General features: G+C 42.9%; 1 protein-coding gene across 4 annotated transcripts in view; it reads right to left on the minus strand.

Moving 5' to 3' along the window:
- TMLHE (trimethyllysine hydroxylase, epsilon) overlaps positions 1 to 24,542 on the minus strand; it is a 126,502-nt gene extending 101,960 nt beyond the window's left edge. For 2 of the 4 annotated variants that reach the window (XM_074204920.1, XM_074204919.1), the window contains exon 1: positions 24,496 to 24,542. The gene's annotated coding sequence lies outside the window, so the exon portion shown is untranslated. The remainder of the gene's footprint in view (positions 1 to 24,495) is intronic. The other 2 variants (XM_074204921.1, XM_074204922.1) reach the window with 2 other exon arrangements.
- Positions 24,543 to 24,772: the final 230 nt, after the last annotated feature.

Here is a 24,772-nt window from a genome sequence, read left to right on the forward strand (position 1 = left end):
GGCCGGATTTGAACTCAGGTTGTCCTGACTCCAGGGCCAGTGCTCTATCCACCGTGCCACCCTAGGAGCTGCTACTTCTGAGCCAAAAGGATTGGCACAAGCCACTAGACCTCCTGAGGCTCAAATCCCTTCTGTACAAAGTGGGGGTCTGAATCCATCCATTGTTGCCCAGCCCAGATTGTTGCTAACTGCTAGGGACATCAGAAGGCTAGTCCCACAAACCCTGCTCCCTAGGAGAATCTCTGTTCCCCCCGCCCCAAATTCAGTCTGTCCTGTGGTGATGACTGTACCCATCTCCCCTTCCCCCCAGGGGGAATCAAGAGCAGTTCCAGGCCCCAGTCCCCAGTGACCCAGATTAGAACAGCTCAACTTGGATAAGGGGAGAACAAAACTGACACACATTTTGCCCCCATTTGCTGTCTGTTACTATATTTCTTTGTCTCTGGGAGATGCCTCTTTGACAAGGGCTGAATGTCTCTTGTGTACCTCCCTTCCCCCAATCACTTTATGGCTACAAAAGAAAACTCGTAGCTTTTGAATAGTTCCAGGAACTCACTCCGTTCTCTTTATCCTATGGAAGAAGGCCCCCACAAGGAGCTTAAGAGATGCTAATGAACAAACTGTCCTATAAAGAAGATACTGTTTTCTTTGGGCAGTGAAGGGGCTGTGGCATTAAAGGACACATTCTTACCTAACCTGAACAATTCAAGCATCCAAAGAAGTATCTTTTCCTCCCCTCCAGGATCTAACCCCAGACTTTGGGGGAAGAAGCTGCTTTTGTTGGGGTTTGAGAGGCAGGTAGTTTGGGAGGAGGGAAGCAATTGATTAGAGACCTGGATGCTGATAGCTGGATGGAGGATTAGATGGATGGATGTCTGTGTGTGATGTGGCATACCTAGGTTGGTAAGACACACATGCCCACCACCTTCTGACGGGGTGTGCCACCCTCTTGCTTCTATGACTAGATCCTGTGCAGCCTTCTTCAGGATTGTGGGCAGCCAAGGACCAGGAAGATTAATGCAACTGAGCCTAGTAAAACCTGCTAGCTTTTGGTGAGCCTGTTTCCATGATCACTTCTGATTAGAGTCCCCCTCAATAAATCTGGCTTGATTTCCTTTTTAGCTATTGACTGTCTATATATCCAAACTTTTTTGTGGTGAGTACCCTTTGGAGTCTCCCAAATTGAGGCATTTCTTTTTTAGGCAGAAGAGAAGATTGAAGGCCAGAGGTAGGAAGAGATTTGTCTGAGATCTCACAGAGCCAGGATTATAACCCACGACTTGGGTCTAATTCCCAAACTTAGTTCACTCCTTTTGCCACCAAAAGTGAGGAGACATTGAGGTGTTCTGTCCCCCATCACCATCACTTGGTTGTCTGGGAACACTGATCTCAGGTTGGGTGACTCACTTCCACCACTGATGCTCAAGATTTAAGGACCACTCCCCCATCTTCATTTTTTTGTTAAACAGGAATATCATTCCCAGAGGGTTTGGTAATTGCACAATCATTGCTGAATATTGCAGCACAGCACAGAATTTCTGTGCTTAACTATGACTCTGAGTCATCCAGAGAATGGAACCTGGTTCTTCAGGAAGAGAAGGAAAGGGAGGTGTTCTGGTGAAGAGGAAAACAGAAAGAACACATGACAAAACTTTACAACAAAATCATTAAAAACTGGTTTGGGAACACATGAGGACAGGTTTCAGGAGTTTGAAAAACTCATTTCAGTGAAACGACTCATTCTCTGACAATGGAGGACAAATTAGGTACTATGGTGACTGAAAACAAAGTGACCTAAGATTGGTCAGGAATTCTGGTATTTAAGGAAAGGTAGGTCCCCATCGAAGCCCTGGAAATGGCTTGGGAGACTGCCTAGGACACCTTGGTCTAGTCTTAGACCCTAATGCATGGCCTAGTGAATTGCATGTTGGCCTCAAAGACAAGAAGACCTGAGTTCGAATTCCTCATCCCCTGCAGGTTAATCATTTCATATCCTTCATTCTCAGGTTTTGAGGGCCTGAGTAGTTGCTAACTTGCATTGGGAATAGTTTTCCTCCCTCCCTAGAAGTCCCTATGTTCAAGGAAAATCACAGGTCTGGTCCAAAACAACCACCCCCAAATGATCTCCCTTCCAGGCTTGTTGTAAATCATACAGGAGTGTGCTTCCTAAACATCAGCTTGGACCATCCTTCCTAAACAAGCCTCTCAGTCACCTATGGGCCTCTATGTTCTGGCTCTCAATAGTCTAAAAGTGCATTGCTACATCCCACAGCAGACTCAGAAGAGTTTTCAGTCTGCTAAGACACCCAGACCTTCAGAACAGGGACTGAGGTTTTAACCAGGACTCTGATCTTGTAGCCCAAGTAGAACAATTGATTTTGTTAACCCAAATTGTAGGACCTGACCTTTATTCCCATTAAATTCCATCAGATTCTGTTTGGCCAGTCAGAATCACTGTGACTCCTCACTCAGTTCTCCAATAGGTCGAGTTACCTGTCTTTGCTTTGTTTTAGCAGTCAGGGGCTGATGGCAAAGTTCTTCCTCTGGAATCTGGTAAGAGGATAAGCTGAACACTAAGCAGAGTCTGATTACTCTTAAGCTCCAGGATCTCAATCAGGTCTACCCTCCACCCCAGGGCAAGGACATAGTAGGGAAACCACAACCCTTAAAGCAGGGATTCTCACCCCATTTTGTGTCTTTGGCAACCTGGTGACTTCTCAGAATCATGTTTTTTAAAATAACCAAAGGAATTGTTAGATTTGAGGTAGAGGTTGGAGGAAAACAAAGGTATATTTTTTCCCCCCATCCAAGTTCACAGACTTTGGGTTAAGTAACCTTCTCCTAAATCAGGGTGGGGAATTTTTTTCCACCAAGGGCCCAAACTTAAAAATTAGCCTGCTATAATCTCTGAGGTACCACTTCACACCTCTCAGATTGACCAAGAGGATAATGATCAATGTTGGAAGGATGCGGGAAACCTGGGACATTAATGCATTGTTGGTGGAGCTGTGAAGTGAACCAGCCTTTCTGGAGAGAAATTTGGAATTATGCCCAAAGGGCAATAAAAATGTGCATTGATTCAGCAATACCACTACTGGGTCTGTTAAGTGAAGAGATCATGAAAAAGGGTAAAAACATCATTTGTACAAAAATAATCATAGCAGTTCCTTTTGTAGTGGCCAAGAACTGGAAATTGAGGGAATACCCATCAACTGGGTAATGGCTGAACAAACTGTGGTATGTATGTGATGGAACACTATTGTTCTATATGAAATCATGAAGTATGGGACTTCAGAAAAGCCTGGAAAGACTCATGTGATTTTATGCAGAATGAAAAAAGCAGAACCAGAAGAACATTATACATGCTAACAGCAACACTGGGTGAGGGTCAACCATGATGGGCTCGTTCATTTCAGCAGTACAATAATCGAAGACAATTTTAAAAGACTTGTGATAGAAAACACCATCCATATCCAGAGAAGGAACTGTGGAGTTTAAATGAAGACCAAAGCTGATTATCTTCAATTTTTATAAGTTGTCTTATGTTTTATGCCATTTTGTTATCTCTAATGTTTTCTTTCTTCTGTTTGCAACTGATTCTCCTCTCATAACACATTTAATTTTGATCTATGTTTAGCATGGTTATGAATGTAAAACCTAGATCAGAGTGCTTTCTGTTAGAGGAAGGAGGTAGCGAAAAAATTGTACAACTCAAAGCCTTGCCTAAAAAAGATTGTTAAAAACTACCATTGCATGTAGTTGGAAATAGAAATAAAATATTTATTTAAAAATTAGCCTTCTCTATTTAGTCAAACATTTCATTAATTCAAGCCTCAAAAGCTCCTATATTTATTGAATTTTGAGACCTGCCCGTGGTTGCCTTGGAAGCACCCAGAGGACCATCCCTGCCCTAAATGAATCCTGGTGGCACCACAATGGCTAGAGCGTTGGGCCTGGAATCAGAAAGACTCCTCTTCCTAAGTGCAAATATGACTTTAGATACTTACTAGCTGTGTGACCCTGGGCAAGTCATTGAATCTAACAGTTTGCCTCAGTTTCTTCATCTGTAAAGTGAGCTGGAGAAGGAAATGGCAAAGCACTCCAATATTTCTTCCAAGAAAACTCCAAATGGGGCCACAGAGAATCAGACACAACTGAAAAAGGACTGAATGATAACAACAGTAACTCATTGGTGGATCACTTTCTTTCTTTTTTTTTTGCCAGGCAAATGGGGTTAAATGGCTTGCCCAAGGCCACACAGCTAGGTCATTACTAAGTGTCTGAGACCGGATTTGAACCCAGGTACTCCTGACTCCAAGGCTGGTGCTTTATCCACTGCGCCACCTAGCTGCCCCTGTGGATCACTTTCTAATGAGTGCACTAGGCCACATCTGCTGCTGAGAAAAGTCCAATGCTTTTCTCTTTGGATAGCATCCCCTATGAATTCATAACAACAGTCAAAATTGAACTCCATTAGAGAACTTTCAAGCCCTCGGTATCAAGACTGGCAATCAACTTGGCAAAGCTGGTGAAGGTCGTGTCAGTGGCTGACCTAAGCACCTTTGGGTCACCCTCAAAGAATGTAAGGCGACACCTTGGCCTCTGAATCTTTACCAGTGCTGGTGGTCATTAAGAAAACTTTTTCAACAGCAACAAATATTTCTCAAGTCCCTACTATATAGGAGGCACTTGAGAGAAAGGCAAGACAACCCTTGTTCTCAAGGAAGATCACTCTGTTGGGGGAAAACAAGGGCACAGATAAATCAATATTTAATCTATTCAACAAGAATGCAAAATCATTATGGGAAGGGGTGGTTGGTGCTAAGCACTGGGAGGGGCCCCACACATTCAGGCAGCAGGCTTCACAGGACAAACCAGAGCTATTTCCTCATGAGGTCAATGCAAGGAACTAAGAACATTCAAATTAAAGGGATCTCTGAGATTTGGTGGGGAGGGGTACAACCTAGAGCTGGAATAGGGCAAAGGCAGGGTATAACTGATCCCAAAGGATCAGATGAGATCCACAGGGCAATGATATAACACTAGACCAATCCAGAAGATAAAGTTCTGTCTCTTTGCTGCTATGGGGAGGGGGGAGGGAAGGAGGGCGAGGTAGAAAAATGTAGAACTCAAAATTTGCAAATGGATGAATGTCAAAAAATTACCATTGCATATAATTTGAAAAATAAAATAAAATTTCAATTAAAAAGGAAGATAAAGTGCTGCATGGAAATTCATGAAATATGGTCAGAAACATTTGGATAAAGAACAAGCCATCCAGATAGGAGGTTGAGATGAAATGGTCCAAAAGCACAACATAAGGCAGCAGGACACTGTCAAGCTAAGAGACCATAATTATTGGACCTTTGTTGAAGGAAATTATTTCTCTGCTAAAAGCAAAACAGAGAATAAATTCTTGATTTATGAATCACCCTATAATTTCAAAAACAAAAAGACAACAAAGGACTCTTGTGGACACATTTCTGACCAGTGTGCCTGGCAAGAGAGAAGTGACCTTAACATCTCATCTTAGCAAAAATGTCAGGAAAAGGGTCAGAGAAACTGGCAAATGAAATGACAAAATTCTATATAATTCCAGCTTAAAAATGAAGGTTTAAGCTATCACAGGAAATGTCAGCTAGAGAACAGACTTTCAACAGCCCCCAAACAGAGTGAAGAAGAAAAGAAGACCATTGTGGCTACTCAGGGAACTCAGCAACTGAGGGAGATTTTGAAAATACATACAGAGAGAATGGAAGAAAGGGTAGGGAGAAGGTAAGGTTGAAAGCATGGCCCCATCCTTGTAATGAATGGCACTCAAGACAGTTCCAAAACCCTCCTTAAGCAATACTGGGGGTGAGAAGAAGATAGAAGAAGGGACAGCATCACTACTTAGGGGATACAGTCTGGACATCAGGGATGATGGAGAGAGATTGATTCTTTCATCATGGGGGATGTTCAAACTGAAAAAGTTAGAATTCAAGTAGTTCAAGACAACTTGATCCTAAGATCAAAGATATAGGAAAGAGAGCACCCAAGCATTGAGGAAATTTAAGTCCCCAGGTGGCCATGAGCTACAAGGATTAAGTTGTTATCTATGATCTTGGCAAAGTCACAGAAAATGGGAGAGGTACAGAATAAGCAGAAATATGGGTCTGGTTTTCAAAAAGGTGGGGGAAATGGAAAAAAATTTCAAACTAGAGACCTATGTGCTTGACTCGGAGTACTGGCAAATTGGGAGAATGTATTATTAAGTGATTGTGAGAAGAGCCACATTAGGAAAAGGGCTGATGAGAACAAGAGAGGGGAACAGACAGGCTTTCATAGCTGATCTGCTGTAGCAGACTACATTTTCACAGTAACACAGTTGACTGAGTGGTAGAGAAAATATAAGACTCTTCAGTGTTTATTGACTGCATTGAACTCAGTAGAGCAAAAGTTTGTTTGGGGGAATCTCCTCAGGAAAGGTGGAACCCTGCTCAGGTGGGGACTAAATAAACTGCTAAATTTTCAACTCTGATATTCTATCATTTTCATTGCACCCTTCCTCAAAGGAGACCTTCCTAGAAGTTTCAGTAGTTATAACACCCAATTCCTGAAAACTTTCACCACACCATCTGGGATGCTGATCAAGTAGACCACCATTTCAGGGTGAGGGAGAGAGAGGGAGAGAGAGAGAGAGAGAGCAAGCCAACATATCCATTTTTTAAAAGAGAGAAGTTACAATGAATAGAGACAAAATGAAGAAAATTACAATAATGTTGAAAACACTAAAAACAACAATGTTACAAAAAATCCAGCAAACTTGGGACTATTCAAAAATAGCTAACTGCAAAAATATTAGCAACCCAAACTGATGAGCATGCAAGAGATAACAAATGAATTTCCAAAAGAGAAATTCTAGTAGCTTATCCCGAAGCTGCCACATTAAAATCAAATCACAAACTCAAAATCTCATGAGTGAATGAATGTTCTGCAACAATTCTTTTGTTGCAGAAACTATTTTTGAAAAAAAAGATAGAATACAAGGTTCAACAGTTTCAGAAGAAGGTTGATAAACTGAAGAAAGGCTACAAAAGAGCAACTCCAATGGCCTTGGGTTCCCATCATAGGAGGATCAGTTGAAAACCCAGGAGCTATTTAGACTGGAGAAGGAAAGGCTGGAATGAGAATAATAACTGCCTCCAAAGGTTGTTGTGTAGCCCTGAGGGAAGAATCAGAAGTAAAGGGCAGAAGTGGAAAAGAAGCTAGTTGAGGCTAGACTGTGTTACAATGAAGTGAAAAAAAATCAAGTGTGATCCAAACAAGTGATTTATTCAGCAAGGCAAGTAGTGGCAAAAACAAATCTGACCCAAGGCTCTCAGTAACATAAAAGGCCCTGAACCTTGATTTCTACATGGTTAATATATAGTTTGGGGGGTGTAAGAAACAGTATGTAAGGATTAAGTCACCCAGCTTCTTTTTGGTACAGGGGATTAAGAGCCAGTCAGGTAAGGGGGAGAGGAGCATTCTTGTGGTTGGGTGACAGTGGAAAGGGAGAGGAGTCCTGTGAAACAAATCATCAAAATCAAGTGACTTACGTAGAGCTGGAACATAACATTCACAAAATGGTGGATAGAGGCCAAATGGAGCCACTGTTAATGTAACACTAGTGCAAGAAAATACAGGAAAATGATTTCTAGCACTATCAATCAACCAATCAGAACTTTGTAAGGTGCTAAATGCAGAGAACACAGACAAAAATCAAAGAGACCTGGCCTCAAATAGCTGATATTGGGAGATGGGGAGACAGTTATACAAAATCAGGATATCCAAGGAAAATCCAAGCCTAATTTGTAAGGGACGTAGGGGAAACAGGAAAGACCTCATGGCCCAGTAGCATCTGAGCTGACTTCCACAGGAAACTAAGAATTCTGAAAAGTAGAGTTGAGGAGGGAGGGCAATTCTAGCACTAAGGCATGGAGGACAGGATATGAAATTGTGCCTGGACATGAGTTCATCCTACCTAGATGACCTTGGGCCTCTGTTGTCTGTATAAAAATGAAGGAGTTAGGTCCCCCCTCCCACCCACCCCCAAGACTCCTTCCATCTCTCCAACTCTGGATGGCCTGGGATCCTGGGCCTAAGCTGGCAAGGGCTTGAAAAGGCTGCCAGGAATTCACATTTGAGTCTTCTTTATTTAACAGGACCATGATATGACCTGAGCCAGCAGCCATTTGTTCCAAGACCCCACAAGAGAGTGGGGGTCAAAAGGGAAAGGAGGTAGAAAAGATGACAAATGGTCATTCATGCGATGTAGAAAGGAAGGAGCTCAGGACAACTCCAAGGTGATGAACCTGGGTGACCAGAAGGACAGTTTGCACACCTGATGTTTGTTCTTCACTCTCGAAGATGACCATGACATCGGGGAGGTGATGCTATGACGAGCAACTGAGTGAGGAGGGGCTGGGCTAAGTCACCAGTCTCACTTTATTTTTCCTTTAAAGACATCCTGGGTCCAGGGTCCAGATACGAATCAGGACAACTGGAGGTAGCCCTGGATATAAGGCAATCAGGATGAAATGACTTGCCCAAGGTCACACAGCTAGTAAGTGTCAAATGGCTGAGGCCAGATTTGATACCCTTGACAGATTTAGGGAAAAGTCAGAAGAAAGACAGATTTGAGGAAGGAGGAAAAGAAAAGAAATTCTCTTCTGGATATGGAGAATTCAAATGCCTATGGGACATCCACTCAGAGATATCCAAATGGCAGTTGATGATTCAGGACTAGAGCTTAGGAGAGAATCTAAAGCTGGATAGTTAAACCTAGGACTCATCTGCATAGAGATTAATATTTGAATCCATTGATGAGCCTGGAGCAAGAAAAAAAGGGCCCTGAGTAGAGTACACCCACATTTAGGATGTTATTAGATGGATTATGATTCAGAAAAGAAGACTGAGAAGGAATGTACAAAGAGAGAACAGCATCACCAAAACCTAGAAGGGAGAGGTTATCTAAGTCAGAAGGACAGTCAATAGTGGCAAATGCTATAGAAAAGGCAAAAAGGATGAGGACTTGAGAAAAGGCCATGAAGTTGGCAACTGATCATTGATAACTTTGGAAGAGCAATTTCAGTTGAGTAATACGACTGGAAATCAGAATGGAGGGGGTTTAAGAGTTGAGTGAGAGAAGGAGAGGCAAGGAGTGTGGACAGTTTTTGCATTTATCCCATTCCCTCTTAATCCAAGAAATAAAAAAAAAAACCTGTCCAGACCCTTCCATTCCCTCCCTCTGACTCTGTGTCTCTCCTCTCCCTTTGTCAGAACAGCTCCTGGTAGAAGTTGGTCATACTCACTGCTTTTACTTCCTCTCTCTTCCTAACATTCTCTCCACTTGGGGACTGTGTGACCCTTCCTCAGTTGCCTTTACTGGCTCCTCATCCATATCACTCACTCAAACTGGGTGATATGGAAGGTCCTGTTCTAGACCCTCTTCTCCTTGTTCCACCCCCCCCCCCAACTTAGCAGCTCCCATGGGGCAAATTACCATTTCTGGGCAGCTGTAATGCTAGATCAAAAAGCCTACTGAACATTTCAAACTTTGGGTCTAATCTGCTTCTCATACTCAACAAAATACATTATCTCCCCCTCTCCCCATCTTAAACCTTCTTCTAAATTTCCCTGTTGAAGGAAGAGCCATGATTCCATTCCCCAGGTTCACAACCTTACTCTTGACAGCGGCACATCATATCCAATTGCTAGCCAATTTTGGTTGTTCCTAACCTCACAATATCTCTTCCATTTATCTCTTTCCTTCCTCCATTCACACTGATACTCAGGTAGACTCTTTGTAATGTTTTATTGAATTTCTTGCCTTAAGTATTTCCCTACTCCACATCATTCTTCACACAACTGCCAAAGTGATTTGATAAAGCACTGAGCTGACTGTGTAATCTCCTGCTCAATAAACCTCAGTAGCTCCCTATCACCACTAGTTTCAAAAACAGACTCCTTGGTTTATCATTTAAAACCTTTCCCAGTCTGACTTCATCTTTCCAGCCTGGTTACACATTCATTACTCCCCTTCACATAGATATTCTAAAACATGTGTGTGTCTCCAGGGTCTAGGGCAGTCAAACTGGCCAGACTCTTCTTTCCCCCTGGAGCTCTCTGTCTTTGCCATGACTGGGAAGCCTTCCCTTTCCCCTCTGTCTCTTAGAATCCTCTTTCTTTCAAATCTCAGTTCACATACCACCTTCTCCATGAAGCCTTTGTTGATCCCCTTGGCTCTCTCTCCAAATTAATATTTGTTTAGTTTGTATAAATGTTCTCTCTATATGAATATGCCTCCTCTGATAAAAAAAAAAAACAAGCTCCTTGGAGGTAGGGACTGACCCATTTTTGTCTTTGTATCTTCAAGGTCTAGCACAGAGTACCTGCATCCAGTAAAACCTTTTTTGGAGGCATGATGATTAACTGAAAGGGGAAATCTGGGATAAAACATTCTTTTTACTGAACCCCAATGCCATTCCTTGTATCCCAGATCTGGATCCCAGTGAGATCTAGGAATCTGGATGGCTCATGCAAGACATCAGGATTCTTTTAACTATTTACAGAAATATGTTTCAGTCTTCTTGATATTCTATCAGAGTAAATAAAGCCTGTCCTATACCGATCTGACGATTTCTCAGCCAATGTTTGTTAGTGAGCCGAAGACTTTTGTAGAAACACCTGAACCACTTTCTAATGTTCCTAGAAGAAAGCTTAGAGTGAATCCGAAGATCAAAGAGACCTCTATGCCTCTCTCAATGTACTCAAGTCAATAGTAGGGCCACTTATATTTCCTTTCTTCCCATCCCTTGCCTTGCCTTGCCTTCCTCCCTCCTTCCTTCCTTCCTTCCCCTTACTTCTTTTTCTGAACTTAACCAATATCCAAGGAAAGGAGTATTTCCATGGAGAGAAGAGGTCTTGGATCTCTATCAAGGACAGCTGGCTTTTCTTAAGTAGATATTCAACTCAACACACTGTTTCATGAGTTGCCCTGCTTAGCTGGGCTTTCTACTGCCCTTCCTCAGTTCTCTTTGCATTTTTACAGTGCCCCTCTCTTTCCTATATTTCCCTCCAATTTTGCTAACTCTTTTATTCCCCGCCAAAAAAAGAAGTTGAAAGAAAGAAAAGTTGTATCTTTTGCAACTCCAGAGCGGGGAAAAATCTTGACTCATCATGCTGTAAGAAGAAATTATGAGATAAAATAGTCTAATTCTATTATATAAAAATAAAAATATTTGCAAAGCTAAAAACAATGCAGATAGAATACAAAGGAAAAGCAAATGGGACTATATGTTATCATTCGACAATCTGAGAAAATTCTGACATCAAAAATCTATAAGGAAGCAGCAATAACAAATATATGAGTAAAAGTCATTCCCTGATCAATAAATGATCAAAAGATGACAAGAGGCAGATCTCAAAGAAATGCCTATTTTTATTTAGTAATGCAATGCAGGATCCAGTTTGGCTAGCTTTCTGAAATGCCTGTGGCAAACCCAAATGAACACTATCAGGGAGGTTCAAGATCTCAAGGGTGGGGGGATTACTTCTAATTCCACTATAAAATCTCAAAAGTCATCTAGTTCAACCTTCATACATGACTGTTTGGAAGAAGCCCCCTAGGGTCCCTTGCAGTTTTTAGTCCATTCTACAAGCACTAGCTTAGATAACTTAAATGCAAGGTTTCAGTCCTAATTCAGGTATCCACATGGATAAATTCTCATATCAATCAGGAAGTTAGTTTTTTTGGTTTGCTTGTTTTTGCAAGACAATGGGGTTAAGTGACTTGCCCAAAGTCACATCTCTACATAATTATTGTCTGAGGCTGAATTTGAACTCAGGTCCTCCTGACTCCAGGACTGGTGCTCTATCCATTGAGTCACCTAGCTACCCCCCCTTTTTGTTTTCTTATCCTGAAATAATAAAGGAATATTATCATTCATCTGAAAAAGCCTATGGAATTTTCCTTCTAAATTGATAAAAGCATGTCAACAACCATCTTCTCCAACTTCACTCCACCCTCTTGACAAAATGCTAACAAGCTCGATTTGTCTTCCTCTGTATAAAAAGGCCAAAACATAGGCATTGCAGAGACATAGGATGGTGAAAAACTGATTGAGGAGGGTCTTTGATGGAGTTCATTCTTTTACTCTCAGGTATCCCAGAGCAGCAAGGGTCATTAGAAACCATCTAGTCCTTCTCTACTCACTTTACAGACAGAAAAGTTGAAGGATTTGTCTGTGGTCTCTCTCTCTCTCTCTCACTCACATACACACACACACACACACACACACACACACACACACACACACACACAGTAATAAATGGTAGAGTTAGGGTTTGAATCCTCCAACTCCCAATTCAATTCTTGTTCCATTTTGGGGTTGTAAAAGTCACTTGGGAGTTTCAATGGGCTGTTGCCCTATCAGCACAGCTTTGGCCCTGGCTGTCCCAAGTGGGCAGGCCAAGGCCTCCAGATTGTCTACAATCTCTTAGACTAAGGGAGGTAGGGGCCGTTAGGTGGCCACCAACCCTGGAGTCCAAACATTTGATAGTTACTCAGACATTTGATCCTTACTAGCTGTGTAACCTTGGGCAAGTCACTTAACCCTACAGCCCCAATTTAAAAAAAAAGGAGTGGAGCAACATGACCTCAATGTGACAGCATGTATGTAAAGTCAACTTCAGAGCAGGAAAATCCAAGTGCCAGGCTCTTGGAGGCAGCTGAAGATATTGAAGACAGGGAAGACCCGAGTTCAAATACTGCTTCAGACATAACCACCAGTTTAAGAAGGAGCCCAGTCCACAGTTTCTCACTTGGATGTCCTCCTTTGGGATTTCTCTGACTTTTCCAGCAAGCTCCTGCAAGAAGGACCTTCCTCAGGGCCTCCCCACCTTCCAGTTTCTTTTTGAGAGCATCTCCCTTTAATGGAGCCTGAGCTCTTCATAGACAGGGACTGGCTTCTACCATTTTTTGGTACATTGCTTAGCCCAGTGCTTAGTAGATACCAGGAGTTTAATCAACGTTTATTGACTGACTGACTAGTGGCATCATTCTGAACAAGTCACTTGCCTGCTGTAAGTCTATTTCCTCATCAGTAAAATAGGAATACTAAGACTAGCACCTACATGGTGGGGGGTTGTTAGGGTCAAATACAGTAATATATGGAAGACCTTTGGCAGCAAAACTTCAATGCCACCTAAACATTAGCTATTATAATAAAACATCCAGGCTGAACACTTGGTGTCCCATGTGGTAGCTCCCTGAGGGTTGGTTATACTAGGAGTTTCCTATTACACTGCAATATGAAGTCTGTTCCCCATCACCTACCCCCAAAGTACTTACTTTCCTAGAGCAGCAATTCAAACCACTGACCTCTGGTCCCATAACCTACATCAGAACTCAAGACCCCCTCTCCCCCCGCCCCACACACACTTCCAAAATCAGTTAGCAATCATCAAGTGGTGATTACATGCCAGGCAAGTGCTAGGGATACAAAGGGTCAAAGGCCTCTGCCCTCAAGGGTAGATGGGAGGGACACTAGAAGGCTCAGCCCTTTCTCCTACATGGATCAATGCCTCCCATTGACCAGGCCCCTTCAACTGAATCTTTTTAGTATCTATTTTATTTTATTTTTTTGCAAAACAATGGGGTCAAGTGACTTGCCCAAGGTCATACAGGTAGGTAATTATTAAGTGTCTGAGGACACATTTGAACTTGGGTCCTCCTGACTCCAGGGATGGTGCTATATGTACTGTGCCACCTAGCTGCCCCCTAAACTGAATCTTGAGCAAACCCAGGGAAGGGAGGCTGACATGAGGGGACAGAGCATTCCAGACCTGGGGCAGAACTAGGGCAGAGGTTCCCAGATGGGATGCCATGTCCACAGAAGGCCAATGGTGCTGGATGGGAGAGGGCATGAAGGAGAGTAAAGAGCAAGCTGACTGGAAAGGGAGGAGGGGACAAATGAAGAAGAGTTTTAAATGTCAAAGGTGATAAAAACTGGTGGAAATGTGAACTGATCCAACCATTCACAAGAGCCATTTGGAACAATAAAGCGAAAAGACCCCATGAACAAAAATATTTATAGCCACTCTTTTTGTGGTGGCAAAGAATTGGAAATTGAAGGGATGCCCATTCATTGGGGAATGGCTGAACAAGTTGTGGCCAGATGAATATAATGGAATATTAATGCTCTATAAGAAATGATGAGCAGCCAAACTTCAGAAAACCCTGGGATGTTTTACATAAACTGATGCTGAATAAAGTGAGCAGAATATTATTTCCCTTAACCGCCACATCGAACAATGGCCAATTCGGATAGGCTCAGCTTTTCTCAGCAATACAGAGATCAAAGACAATTCGAAAAGACCTGCAATGGTAAATGCCATTCCCATCCAGAAAAAAAAAAAACAAACAAAAATCAACTATGAAATATAAATTCAGACCAAAGCAGACTAATCTTCAGCTTTTTAAAATTGGGTTTTTGCTTTTTTTCCTTCTTGTGGTTTTTCTCCTTTTAATTTGGATTCTTCTTTCACAGTATGACTAATATGGAAATATGTGCGACACAATTGGAAAAAATAAATGATTAAGAAAACAATTAGGAAAAAAGAGTTGTGGGGGCAGCGGCTAGGTGGCGCAGTGGATAGAGCACTGATCCTGGAGTCAGGAGGACCTGAGTTCAAACTTGGCCTCAGACACTTCATAATTACTTAGCTGTGTGGCCTTAGGCAAGTCACTTAACCCCATTTGCCTTTCAAAAACCTAAAAAAAAAGAAAAGAAAAAAGAACTAGGCTCAGAGTTTAGGGGTTCATATGCAATTAATGAAAATGGCAAATTTTAAGAAATGTTGTTGTTACCCATCATTTTCTTAGGCTAAAAATGAAATAACAAAGTTAGTTAGTTTTATAAATGAAGTTTTATTCTCTAGGATCTTATCAATAACCCATGGGTGGATGGTATCCTTGTAGATGTCAAACCTAATACAAAATTGTGGGGCATTTAATACAGAAAGGACAAAGAATCATAAAACTGAGTCAGTTAACCAATAAGATTTCACAAGGATGACATCATTCTACAATTTGATCTTCTCATGACTTACAACATTTGCTTCGAATTCCTATTGATAAGAACCCCACTCAGGCTGGAGAGACAAATAGCCATAGAATTGCTCTCTCCTCATCCCAGATGTTTCCCATCTTGGGGTTTGCTGATCCAGGTAAAGGAATTTATTGGTGCTATCATTAAGCTGACCAGGGAGCACGGACACAGGTCAAGTCCAAATTTCCCTGGAGGAGACAGGCCTTGACCTAGCAGACTGACATTTTTACAATGAGACAACATTCAGATTTATAAGTATCAGAGGCTAAGAGACTAATTTTTGATCAGAAATTTAGAATTAAAGAAGATCAGACTTAGGCACTGCCTGCTGGAGACCTCAAGCACAGGCTACAGTCAACCCCTGGGCCTCTGTATCTTTTGTGGTTCTGGGGCAGAAAAATACTTTCTGAATTGCTCTCCTGGAGAAGCAGCTTTGCCAATGGGAGGAGGGGAGGGAATGCCATGACCAGTGAAAGTGCCTAAGGGAGAGAAACCAGGAGGGAAGTCACTCAGCCTGGAAAAAAGGTTCAGATCTCAGGCCCCAATGACCATTAGAATCTTCAAAAATGAGTCCCAAATCTCTTCTTGGAAGTGGATCCTCCCTAATATTTCATCCTAAGGCCCTGACCCTCCATGGCTGCCATTTTGATTTTTGACAGCTAAAAAGGAAAGCACAAGGACTTTCCAACTCATTTATGGTTTTACAAAAAGAAAAGAAGTCTATTGTAGCTGAACTTAGGAAAGCTCTATTTTTGTCCTCAATCAACAAACATTTATGAAGTGCCTATGGGAGAAGATACAATGATAAATAAGCTAGGACCCTGCCTTTAAGGTTAAAATATCACAAGGGAAACAAGATGTACAGAAATAATGAGAAAATATGTCAGAATATGATACTGGCATGAGGTACATAAAGATTTCAAAACGAGGGAGCTTTCCCTCCCAGAATGGGAATCATAGACTCCATAGAGGTGGTAGCATTTGAACTGGGTCTTGAAGGATAAGCGAAATGTCAATAGACAATATAAGAAGGAAGGGCATTCCAGGAACCAATAGGCGCAAAGTAATATGCACCCATGGAAGAGAGGACTATTTAGGCCAATACAAACTAAAAATAAAAATCTATAGTGGGAGACAAAGAATGCCAGCATGTCAGAGGGCTATGTTAGGCCAATACAACATAAACATGAAAATCTGTAGAGGGAGACAAAGAATGGCAACCTATCAGAGGACTAAGTTAGACAAACACAAAATAACCATGAAAATCTATAGTGGGAGACAAAGAATGCCAACATGTAAGAGGACTATGTTATTAGTCCAACACAAAATAAACATGAAAATCTGTAGGGGGAAACAAAGAAAGCCAAATGTTGAGGACTATATTAGGCCAACACAAAATAAACATGAAAATCTACAGTGGGAGACAAAGAATGCCAGCATGTCAGAGGACTATGCTAGACCAACACAAGATAAACATGAACATCTATAATGAGAAAGAATGAATGCCAACACGTCAGGGGACTATGTTAGACCAACACAAAATAAGCATGAAAATCTATGGAGGGAGACAAAGAATGCCAAATGTCAGAGGACTATGTTAGATTAACACAAAATAAACATGAAAATTTATAGTGGGATACAAAGAATGCCAACATTTTAGAGGACTATGTTAGACCCACACAAAATACCATGAAAACCTATAGCAGGAGACAAAATGCCAACAGATCAGAAGACTATGTTAGAGCAACAAAAACTAAATATGAAAATCTGAACAGGGAGACAAAGAATGCCAGCATGTCAGAGGACTATGCTAGACCAATACAAAATAAATATGAAATTCTATAATGGGAGAAAAAGAATGCCAACATGTCAGGGGACTATGTTAGACCAACACAAACTAAATATGACAATCTGTAGGAGCAAAAGAATTCCAAATGTGAGAGGTCTATGTTGGCTCAACAAAAACTAAATATGAAAATCTATAGTGGGAGACAAAGAATGCCTACATGTCAGGGGACAATGGACACAAAATAAACATGAAAATCTGTAGAGGTAGACAAAGAATCCCAAATGTCAGAGGACTATGTTGGACCAACATAAAATAAGCATGAAAATCTACAGAGGGAGAAAAAGAATTCCAACATGTCAGAGGGCTCTGTTAAGCCAAAGGAAAATAAACATGAAATTCTATAGTGGGAGACAAAGCATGCCAACATGTTAGAGGACTTTGTTAGGCCAACACAAACTAAACATAAAAATCTATAGTGGGAGTCAAAGAATGCCAACTTGTCAGAGGACTATATTAGAAAAACACAAACCAGATATGAAAATCCATAGTGGGAGAAAGAGAATACCAACATGCAAGGGGACTACTATGTTAGGCCAACACAACATAGAAATGAAAATCTTGATTGGGGGACAAAGAATGACAACATTTCAGCAGACCATGTTAGGTTAACACAAAGTAAACATAAAAATCCATAGTGGGAGACAAAGAATGCCAACATGTCAGGGACTATGTTAGCGCCACACAAACTAAACATAAAAATCTACAGAGGGAGACAAAGAATGCCAACATATCAGAGTACTGTGTTAGGTCAACACAAAAAAACCATGAAAATCTATAGTAGGAGCCAAAGAATGCCAGCATGTCAGGGAACTATGTTAGCCCAACACAAAATGAATTTGAAAATCTATAGAGGGAGACAAAGAATGACAGCGAGTCAGAAAACTATGTTAGACCAACACAAAAATACAATGAAAATCTATAGTGGGAGACAAAGAATGCCAACATTTCAGGGGACCAACTGTTTAGGTAAACACAAATTAAACATAAAAATCTATGCAGGGACACAAAGAATTCCAGCATGTCAGGGAACTATGTTAGAGCAACAAAAAATGAACATGAAAAACTGTAGAGGGAGACAAAGAATGCCAAATGTCAGAGGACTATCTTAGCCCAATACAACTAAATATGAAAATCTTCAGTGGAAGACAAAGAATGCCAACCTCTCAGAGGACTAAGTTAGACAAACACAAACCATATATGAAAATCCATAGTGGGAGACAAAGAATGCCAACATGTAAGGTGAGAATCTTATACCAACACAAAATAAACATGAAAACCTAGGTGGGGGACAAAGAATGCCAACATTTCAGGGGGCAATGTTAGGTTAACACAAATTAAACATAAAAATCTATACGAGGAGACAAAGAATGTCAGCATGTCAGGGAACTATTAGAACAACACAAAATGAAAATGAAAATCTGTAGAGGGAGACAAAGAATGCCAAATGTCAGAGGACTATCTTAGCTCAATAAAACTAAATATGAAAATCTATAGTGGGAGAGAAAGAATGCCAAAATGTCAGAGGACTATGTTAGCTCCCCAAAAAGTAAACATTAAAATCTATAGTGGGAGAAAAACAATGCCAGCATGTCAGGGAACTATGTTAGGCCAACACAAAATAAACTTGAAAATCTAGAGAGGGAGACAAAGAATGACAGCAAGTCAGAAAACTATATTAGAAAAACACAAAAATACAATGAAAATCTATGCAGGGAAACAAAGATTACCAAATGTCAGAGGACTATGTTAGGCCAACACAAAAGAAACATGAAAATCTGTAGAGGGAGATAAAGAATGCCAAATGTCAGAGGACTACCTTAGCTCGATACAAACTAAATATGAAAATCTATAGTGGGAGACAAACAATGCAAACATCTCAGGGGAGTATCTTAGACCAACACAAAAGAAACATGAAAATCTGTAGAGGGATACAATGAATGCCAAATGTCAGAGAACTATCTTAGCTCGATACAAACTAAATATGAAAATCTATAGTGGGAGACAAAGAATGAAAACATCTCAGGGGAGTATCTTAGACCAACACAAAAGAAACATGAAAATCTGTAGAGGGAGACAAAGAATGCCAAATGTCAGAGGACTATCTTAGCTCGATACAAACTAAATATGAAAATCTATAGTGGGAGACAAAGAATGAAAACATCTCAGGGGAGTATCTTAGACCAACACAAAAGAAACATGAAAATCTGTAGAGGGAGACAAAGAATGCCAAATGTCAGAGGACTATCTTAGCTCGATACAAACTAAATATGAAATTCTATAGTGGGAGACAAAGAATGCAAACATCTCAGGGGAGTATCTTAGACGAACACAAAAGAAACATGAAAATCTATAGAGGGTGACAACAAAGAATGCCAAATGTCAGAGGACTATGTTACCTCATCACAAACTAAACATGAAAATCTATATAGGGAGACAATGAATGCCAACATGTCAGAGGACCATGTTAGGCCAACACAAAATAAACTTGAAAATCTATAGAGGGAGACAAAGAATGCCAAATGTTAGAGGACTATGTTAAGTCAACATAAACTAAATATGAAAATTCATAGTTGGAGACAAGGAATGCCAACATGTCAGAGCACTACATTAAATCAATACAAACTGAACATGAAAATTATAGTGGATGACAATTAATGCCAACATGTCATAGGACTATGTTAGACCAACACAAAAAAAACAATAAAAATCTATAGTGGATGACAATGAATGCCCACATGCCATAGGACTATGTTAGACCAACACAAATATACAATGAAAATCTATAGTGGATGACAATGAATGGCAAATGTCAGAGGTCTGTATTAGCCTAACAGAAAATAAACATGAAAATCTGTAGACGAAGATAAAAAATGCCAAATGTCAGAGGGCTATCTTAACAGAATACAAACTAAATATGAAAATCTATATTAGGAGAAAAAGAATCCTAACATGTCAGAGGACCCGTTTAGTTTAACACAAAATAAACATGAAAATCTATAGAGGGAGACAACAAGAAATGCCAAATGCCTGAGAACTATGTTACCTCAACACAAACAAAATATGAAAATCTATATAGGGAGACAAAGAATGCCAACATCTCAGAGGACCATGTCAGATCAACACAAAATAAATCTGCAAATCTATAGTGGGAGACAAGGAATGTTAGCATGGTGAAGGCTGAAGAGATCTCAAAGACATTCAGGCCAACCCAGCCCTAAATGAGCATTTCCTCTAGAGTATAACTTTTGCACCTACTGAGGCCAATCATCCCAGTTTGAGACAGTTCTAATTTATAGGAGGTTCTCCATTGTGGTAATGGGCTTCACATGGCAGCCCAAGCTTAGCATGTTGCTTACTGAAATGCTAGGGAATGATAGCCACAAGTCACAATCTGGCTTCTCCCTGCCACAAGGGAGTGCTGCTTTTGACCCAGGCAATATGGGGGCACAGTGAGAATGATTTGGGGGGGCAAAAGACCCCCCTAATTGTTGTGGCAGGACTTTAGGGATATTTCATTATATTTTCCTCCCTTTTTCTCCTCCATAAGTGATTGTTCAAAGGTCTCATCCCTTTTGCCTATATACTGCATGCAATAACACATTATGGGAGCAAACTTGACCCAGGAATACAGAAGGTTCAAGAAAAACTAGGATCAGCAAAACTTTGATGAGGTCACTGTGTAACTCTCAGGATAAAGCTGGCAGAACACAGTCTACCCAAGCTACACCTCCTCCTTTTGCACAGGAAGATGTTTTGGTCCTTGAAGAAGATACAAGGGTTTATCTACAATATTCTTCTTTACAGCTATCTAACTTGTGAGTACAAAGAAGAAACATTTTTGCAAAGGCAAACTGGAACAGGAGGAAATGTGATAGAACCAAGGACATTGCTGAGACTCCCAATCGTGGGAAAGAAGGGGAGTGACTCACTTTATCAATATCTTCCACAGCTTTAAAAGACGTGCAACCCCAACAGAGACAAGTCTGAGATTTTTCTCCCTCTCTGACTCTGCTCTCTGGCTTGAAGAGCTTTGGGGGAATTCATTCACCTTTTCTCTTCCTGCCTGTCTGCTAGCAAATGGGCTCTGCTGGAGGTGACGATGCTCTCAGACACAATCCGTTTCCAAGGAGGCCCTAGCTTTTCGACGGCATCAGGAGGAGCTCACACAGCCACCAAGAAGAATGTCCATGCCAGCCTCTGGGAAAGGTATCTGTATTGCTTTAGCCTAGCTTCTTGAGTTTGTGCAACAAGGTCCGGTCGGATGAGTCTCCTATGAGAGCTGAAGCACATGGGTGTTTGTTCTCTACTGTGGGCAAGTGTTTTCTGTCTGTGATGGGTCTGTTACTATGGGAGGTTTTTCTGACTGGAAATTGCTCATGATTTTACTAATTCTTATTCTGATGAATGATGGTTTATATATGTTTGAGAGGTCAAAAGTGTCAAGATTATCAATGAGTATTTTATTCTCTATGCTTAATACAGTTGTGCTACTATTGTTTTCAAGGAAAGATCTTTGAGAGTGAGATTAGGAAGATTTGGAGTTGAGGCAAAAAGGCCCCAAATTTTCTTTTACATGTGTAAAAAGGACCCAAAGCCAGGGTGGGTTTTTTTTTTTTTTCACCATTCTGGTGGGAAATGACAGTAAAGAATTTGGAAAGAAAGAAGTGTTGCTTAGTATTGTGGAATTTGGATTTCATTTAGTTGTCAATGGGCAGCTGGTGAAAGCTGGTCAGTAGTGTGGATATAATGGAAGGTGTGGGAAACTTTGAGGATGGTCTCCAAGCAGCAGGAAGACTGACCTGGAAGGGGAAGGAGTGTGGCAGCCAGAACATCTCTGGGGTGGTTAGTGTGTTGAAAGGGGGGAGAGGTAAGGGGTAGCAGTAGGGATGGGAAAGTGAGCATTTGGGAACTAATTAAGACAGCTGAGATGAAAAGCTGGGGCTGTAATGTGGCTCAGCTCAGGGGGCTGGGAATGGACAGACTGAGGAGAGAGATCAGAGGGAGGGGGCTAGTCAAAGAATAAAAAGAGATGTTGGGCTTTTTCTTTTCCCTTTTGGTGCTTCTTTTTTCATCTTTTAGAACTTCCATAAGTTGTTATGCATGAGGTCCCAGCTTAGGGGCGTGGACAAGATGAGCCAGGAGGGTACTTCTCTCTCTATAGCTTGGCCCTTGGAGCAATCGTCAATGATCTCCTGGTCCAATGCTGTGTGTGGAATTAATGATTTTGAACTGAAAAGGCTTTTTGAGATCCTTTTATCTAAAGTCTGCCTTTCAGACTCAAGGGGATTAAGTGAGTCCGCCAATTAAGCTAACTAAATCTAGGCAGAGACAGAATTTATACTCAGGACCTTTTGACTCCAAATCTGAAAGACCCCCTTGATGGTTCCAGGAAGTGAGGCCAAGGTTTCTCTCAGGTTACCAGGCTAGAAGGGGTATCCACATTGTTCTGCCACGGGTGTGAGCAGTCGTGGCCCTGAGCCTGCATTGTACCTCAGTAACTTGGGGGCTCAACTAGGGAAATAAGGGAAATTAGTGGAGAGAAGTAAGACCTCTCAGTCTATCCAGTGAGGGGGACTTTAGCCATGTTCCACTGGAGCCACATCTTGGGGATTTAGACTTCTCAATCATGCTGTCTAGCTAAACAGGAAATGCTGTCAGGCCACATCTCAGCCAGCTAGACTCCAGTCCTGAATTCCTTATTGCTATACTGGCTGGGGGCCATTGACAAATGGGAGTGAAAGTGATGGAATGCTGATTTATGAACAACTGGGCTGGAACCCATTGCATAGAAAGGCAGTGAAGTTGAATGTGAGTTGGGAGACCTTGGTTCTAGTCTCAGGTCCATCATAAGCAAGCTCAATGTCCTCAGGGCTCCTTTCTTCTGGCTTCAATTTCCCCATCTATAAAATGAGAAGGCTGCCCTAGATGGTTTCCAAAGTCTTTGTTGCTTCCTCATTTTATATATATATATATATATATATATATATATATATATATATATATATGTTTTTGTTTTTTTTTTTTAAGTATCACAGGGCTTTACCTTCCAGTGAGGTGAGAAAGGGTGAGGGGGAGGTTCTGTACCTGTTGAGCTCTTGTTCTGGCATGAGGTACCAGGAGATCTGAGCTGTGGGGTAAGGCTGTTTCATATAAGGCTTGGTGACCTTTACTGGCTGTGTCAGCATCACTACCTTGGACCTTACCCTCCTGAACAAACCTAATGTATAGAATGGCTTGGGGAATGGAGATAAGGCTCCTTCTGTTCTGAGGTCTCTTATTTCATGTACTAGGGAGAACTTACATTGTATGCTCTTTAGTGTCCCTTTTGATCTGTCTGGGGGTCTGGGCAATTCCTCAGCACCTAGCTTTTTTCCTGTTACGCACTGTCCTCTCTTTAGCCATCTTTTTCCCCGCAGAGACTGACAAGTGGAGGCAGTGTGGTAGAGTGGGAAGAGTACAAGAGCTGGCATTTCCATTTTGCCTCTGCCTTCCTGAAAGTGTGAGTTCCTTGGCAAAGTGCTTAAGCCTCAGTTGCTTTAATAAACTGAAAAGAATGAAGCAGTTGATGGCTAAGGTGCATTGCCGCTCCAGGGAGTTCCCTATTTCCTGCCCCATGCCTTTGTCATGGCATGTCAGTAAGCCCCAAACCCCATTTAGCAAACTCTACTCACACCCGGAAGAGATGTGGCCCAATTCTCTCCTTTTTGTCAGTTTTCTCTTTCCCTCTTTGGGACCCTGGGAGAGGAAGCGCAGGGGCACCTCAGTCCTTTCTAGCCCGTTTCACCAGTTGCCCCCAAGGCCTCTGGACGTTTTCTGGGGTGCTCTCTTTCACAGTGCTACAGGGCAGGGGCTTTGGTGGCCGCATTCTCACCCACGACTCGGAAGCATGGTGGCTGCCTCCCCTCATCCTGAGCCTCCATTTCCTCCACCCGTGTGGCCCCACGCTTCCTTGTGACCCATTCCAAGACGTCGGGGCCATGGCCCTGGGGACTCAGCTAAGGAGGCCCTCCGAGAGCCCAGGGCCATTTAGGAAGCGGAGTCTCTGGGAGGCCGGAAAGGCCTTTCTGCCCCAGGAACTCTCTGCTTTGAAACACTTCCGGAAGTTTCCCTGTGCCTCTACTAGCCCGGGCCCTCCTGCGCCTCCATCCCAGCGGGGGGGGGGGGGGTGGGCTCGGGGCCCCCCCTTGGCTTGGAGGCCCAGCGCGGCGAGGGTGGCCAGGCAGCACCCCCCGGCCCCCCCTCGCACCCTCCCCACCCTCCCCGGCGGCCCTTGCCCATGGGCAGATGGGGAAGCCGGCCCCGGAAACCAGGCCGCTCCTCCCCGCAGAGGCGCCAGCCGCCGGGCAAAGCGGGCCCTGCGCCGGGGCGCCCCCCGGAGCCCCCGGGCCTCTGGGCGCCCTCCGCGCCCCTCCCCTCCCCCCGCTCGGGGGCGGAGGCGGGGGGGGCAGGGCCACTCCCGCGCCACCCCCCCCCCCCCGCCCCGAGCCCACCCTGTCAGCGGTCGGCACCCACCTGGGCAGGAGGCGGCGGCGGGCGGGCAGCGGGCGGCCCCCGGGCACGGGCGGGCGGGAGGGGGCGGCGCCCGGAGGGGGGAGGGGCCGCGCCCCCTCCCCCCGCCGCTTTCCGGCCGCGCGGCAGCACCGCCCTTTCCCGGGGCCCTCGGGGCCTGCGCGGGACAGGGCAGGGGGGCGGGGACGCCACGTGGAGCCCGCCGGCACTGCACGGCCACGGCGGCCTCGGGGAGGCCCGGGGAGCCCCGGGGCTCAGGCTCCGCCCCCGGCTCCGGGGC

Source organism: Macrotis lagotis, chromosome X, assembly GCF_037893015.1.
Source record: "Macrotis lagotis isolate mMagLag1 chromosome X, bilby.v1.9.chrom.fasta, whole genome shotgun sequence".
Classification (NCBI taxonomy): Eukaryota; Metazoa; Chordata; class Mammalia; order Peramelemorphia; family Peramelidae; genus Macrotis; species Macrotis lagotis.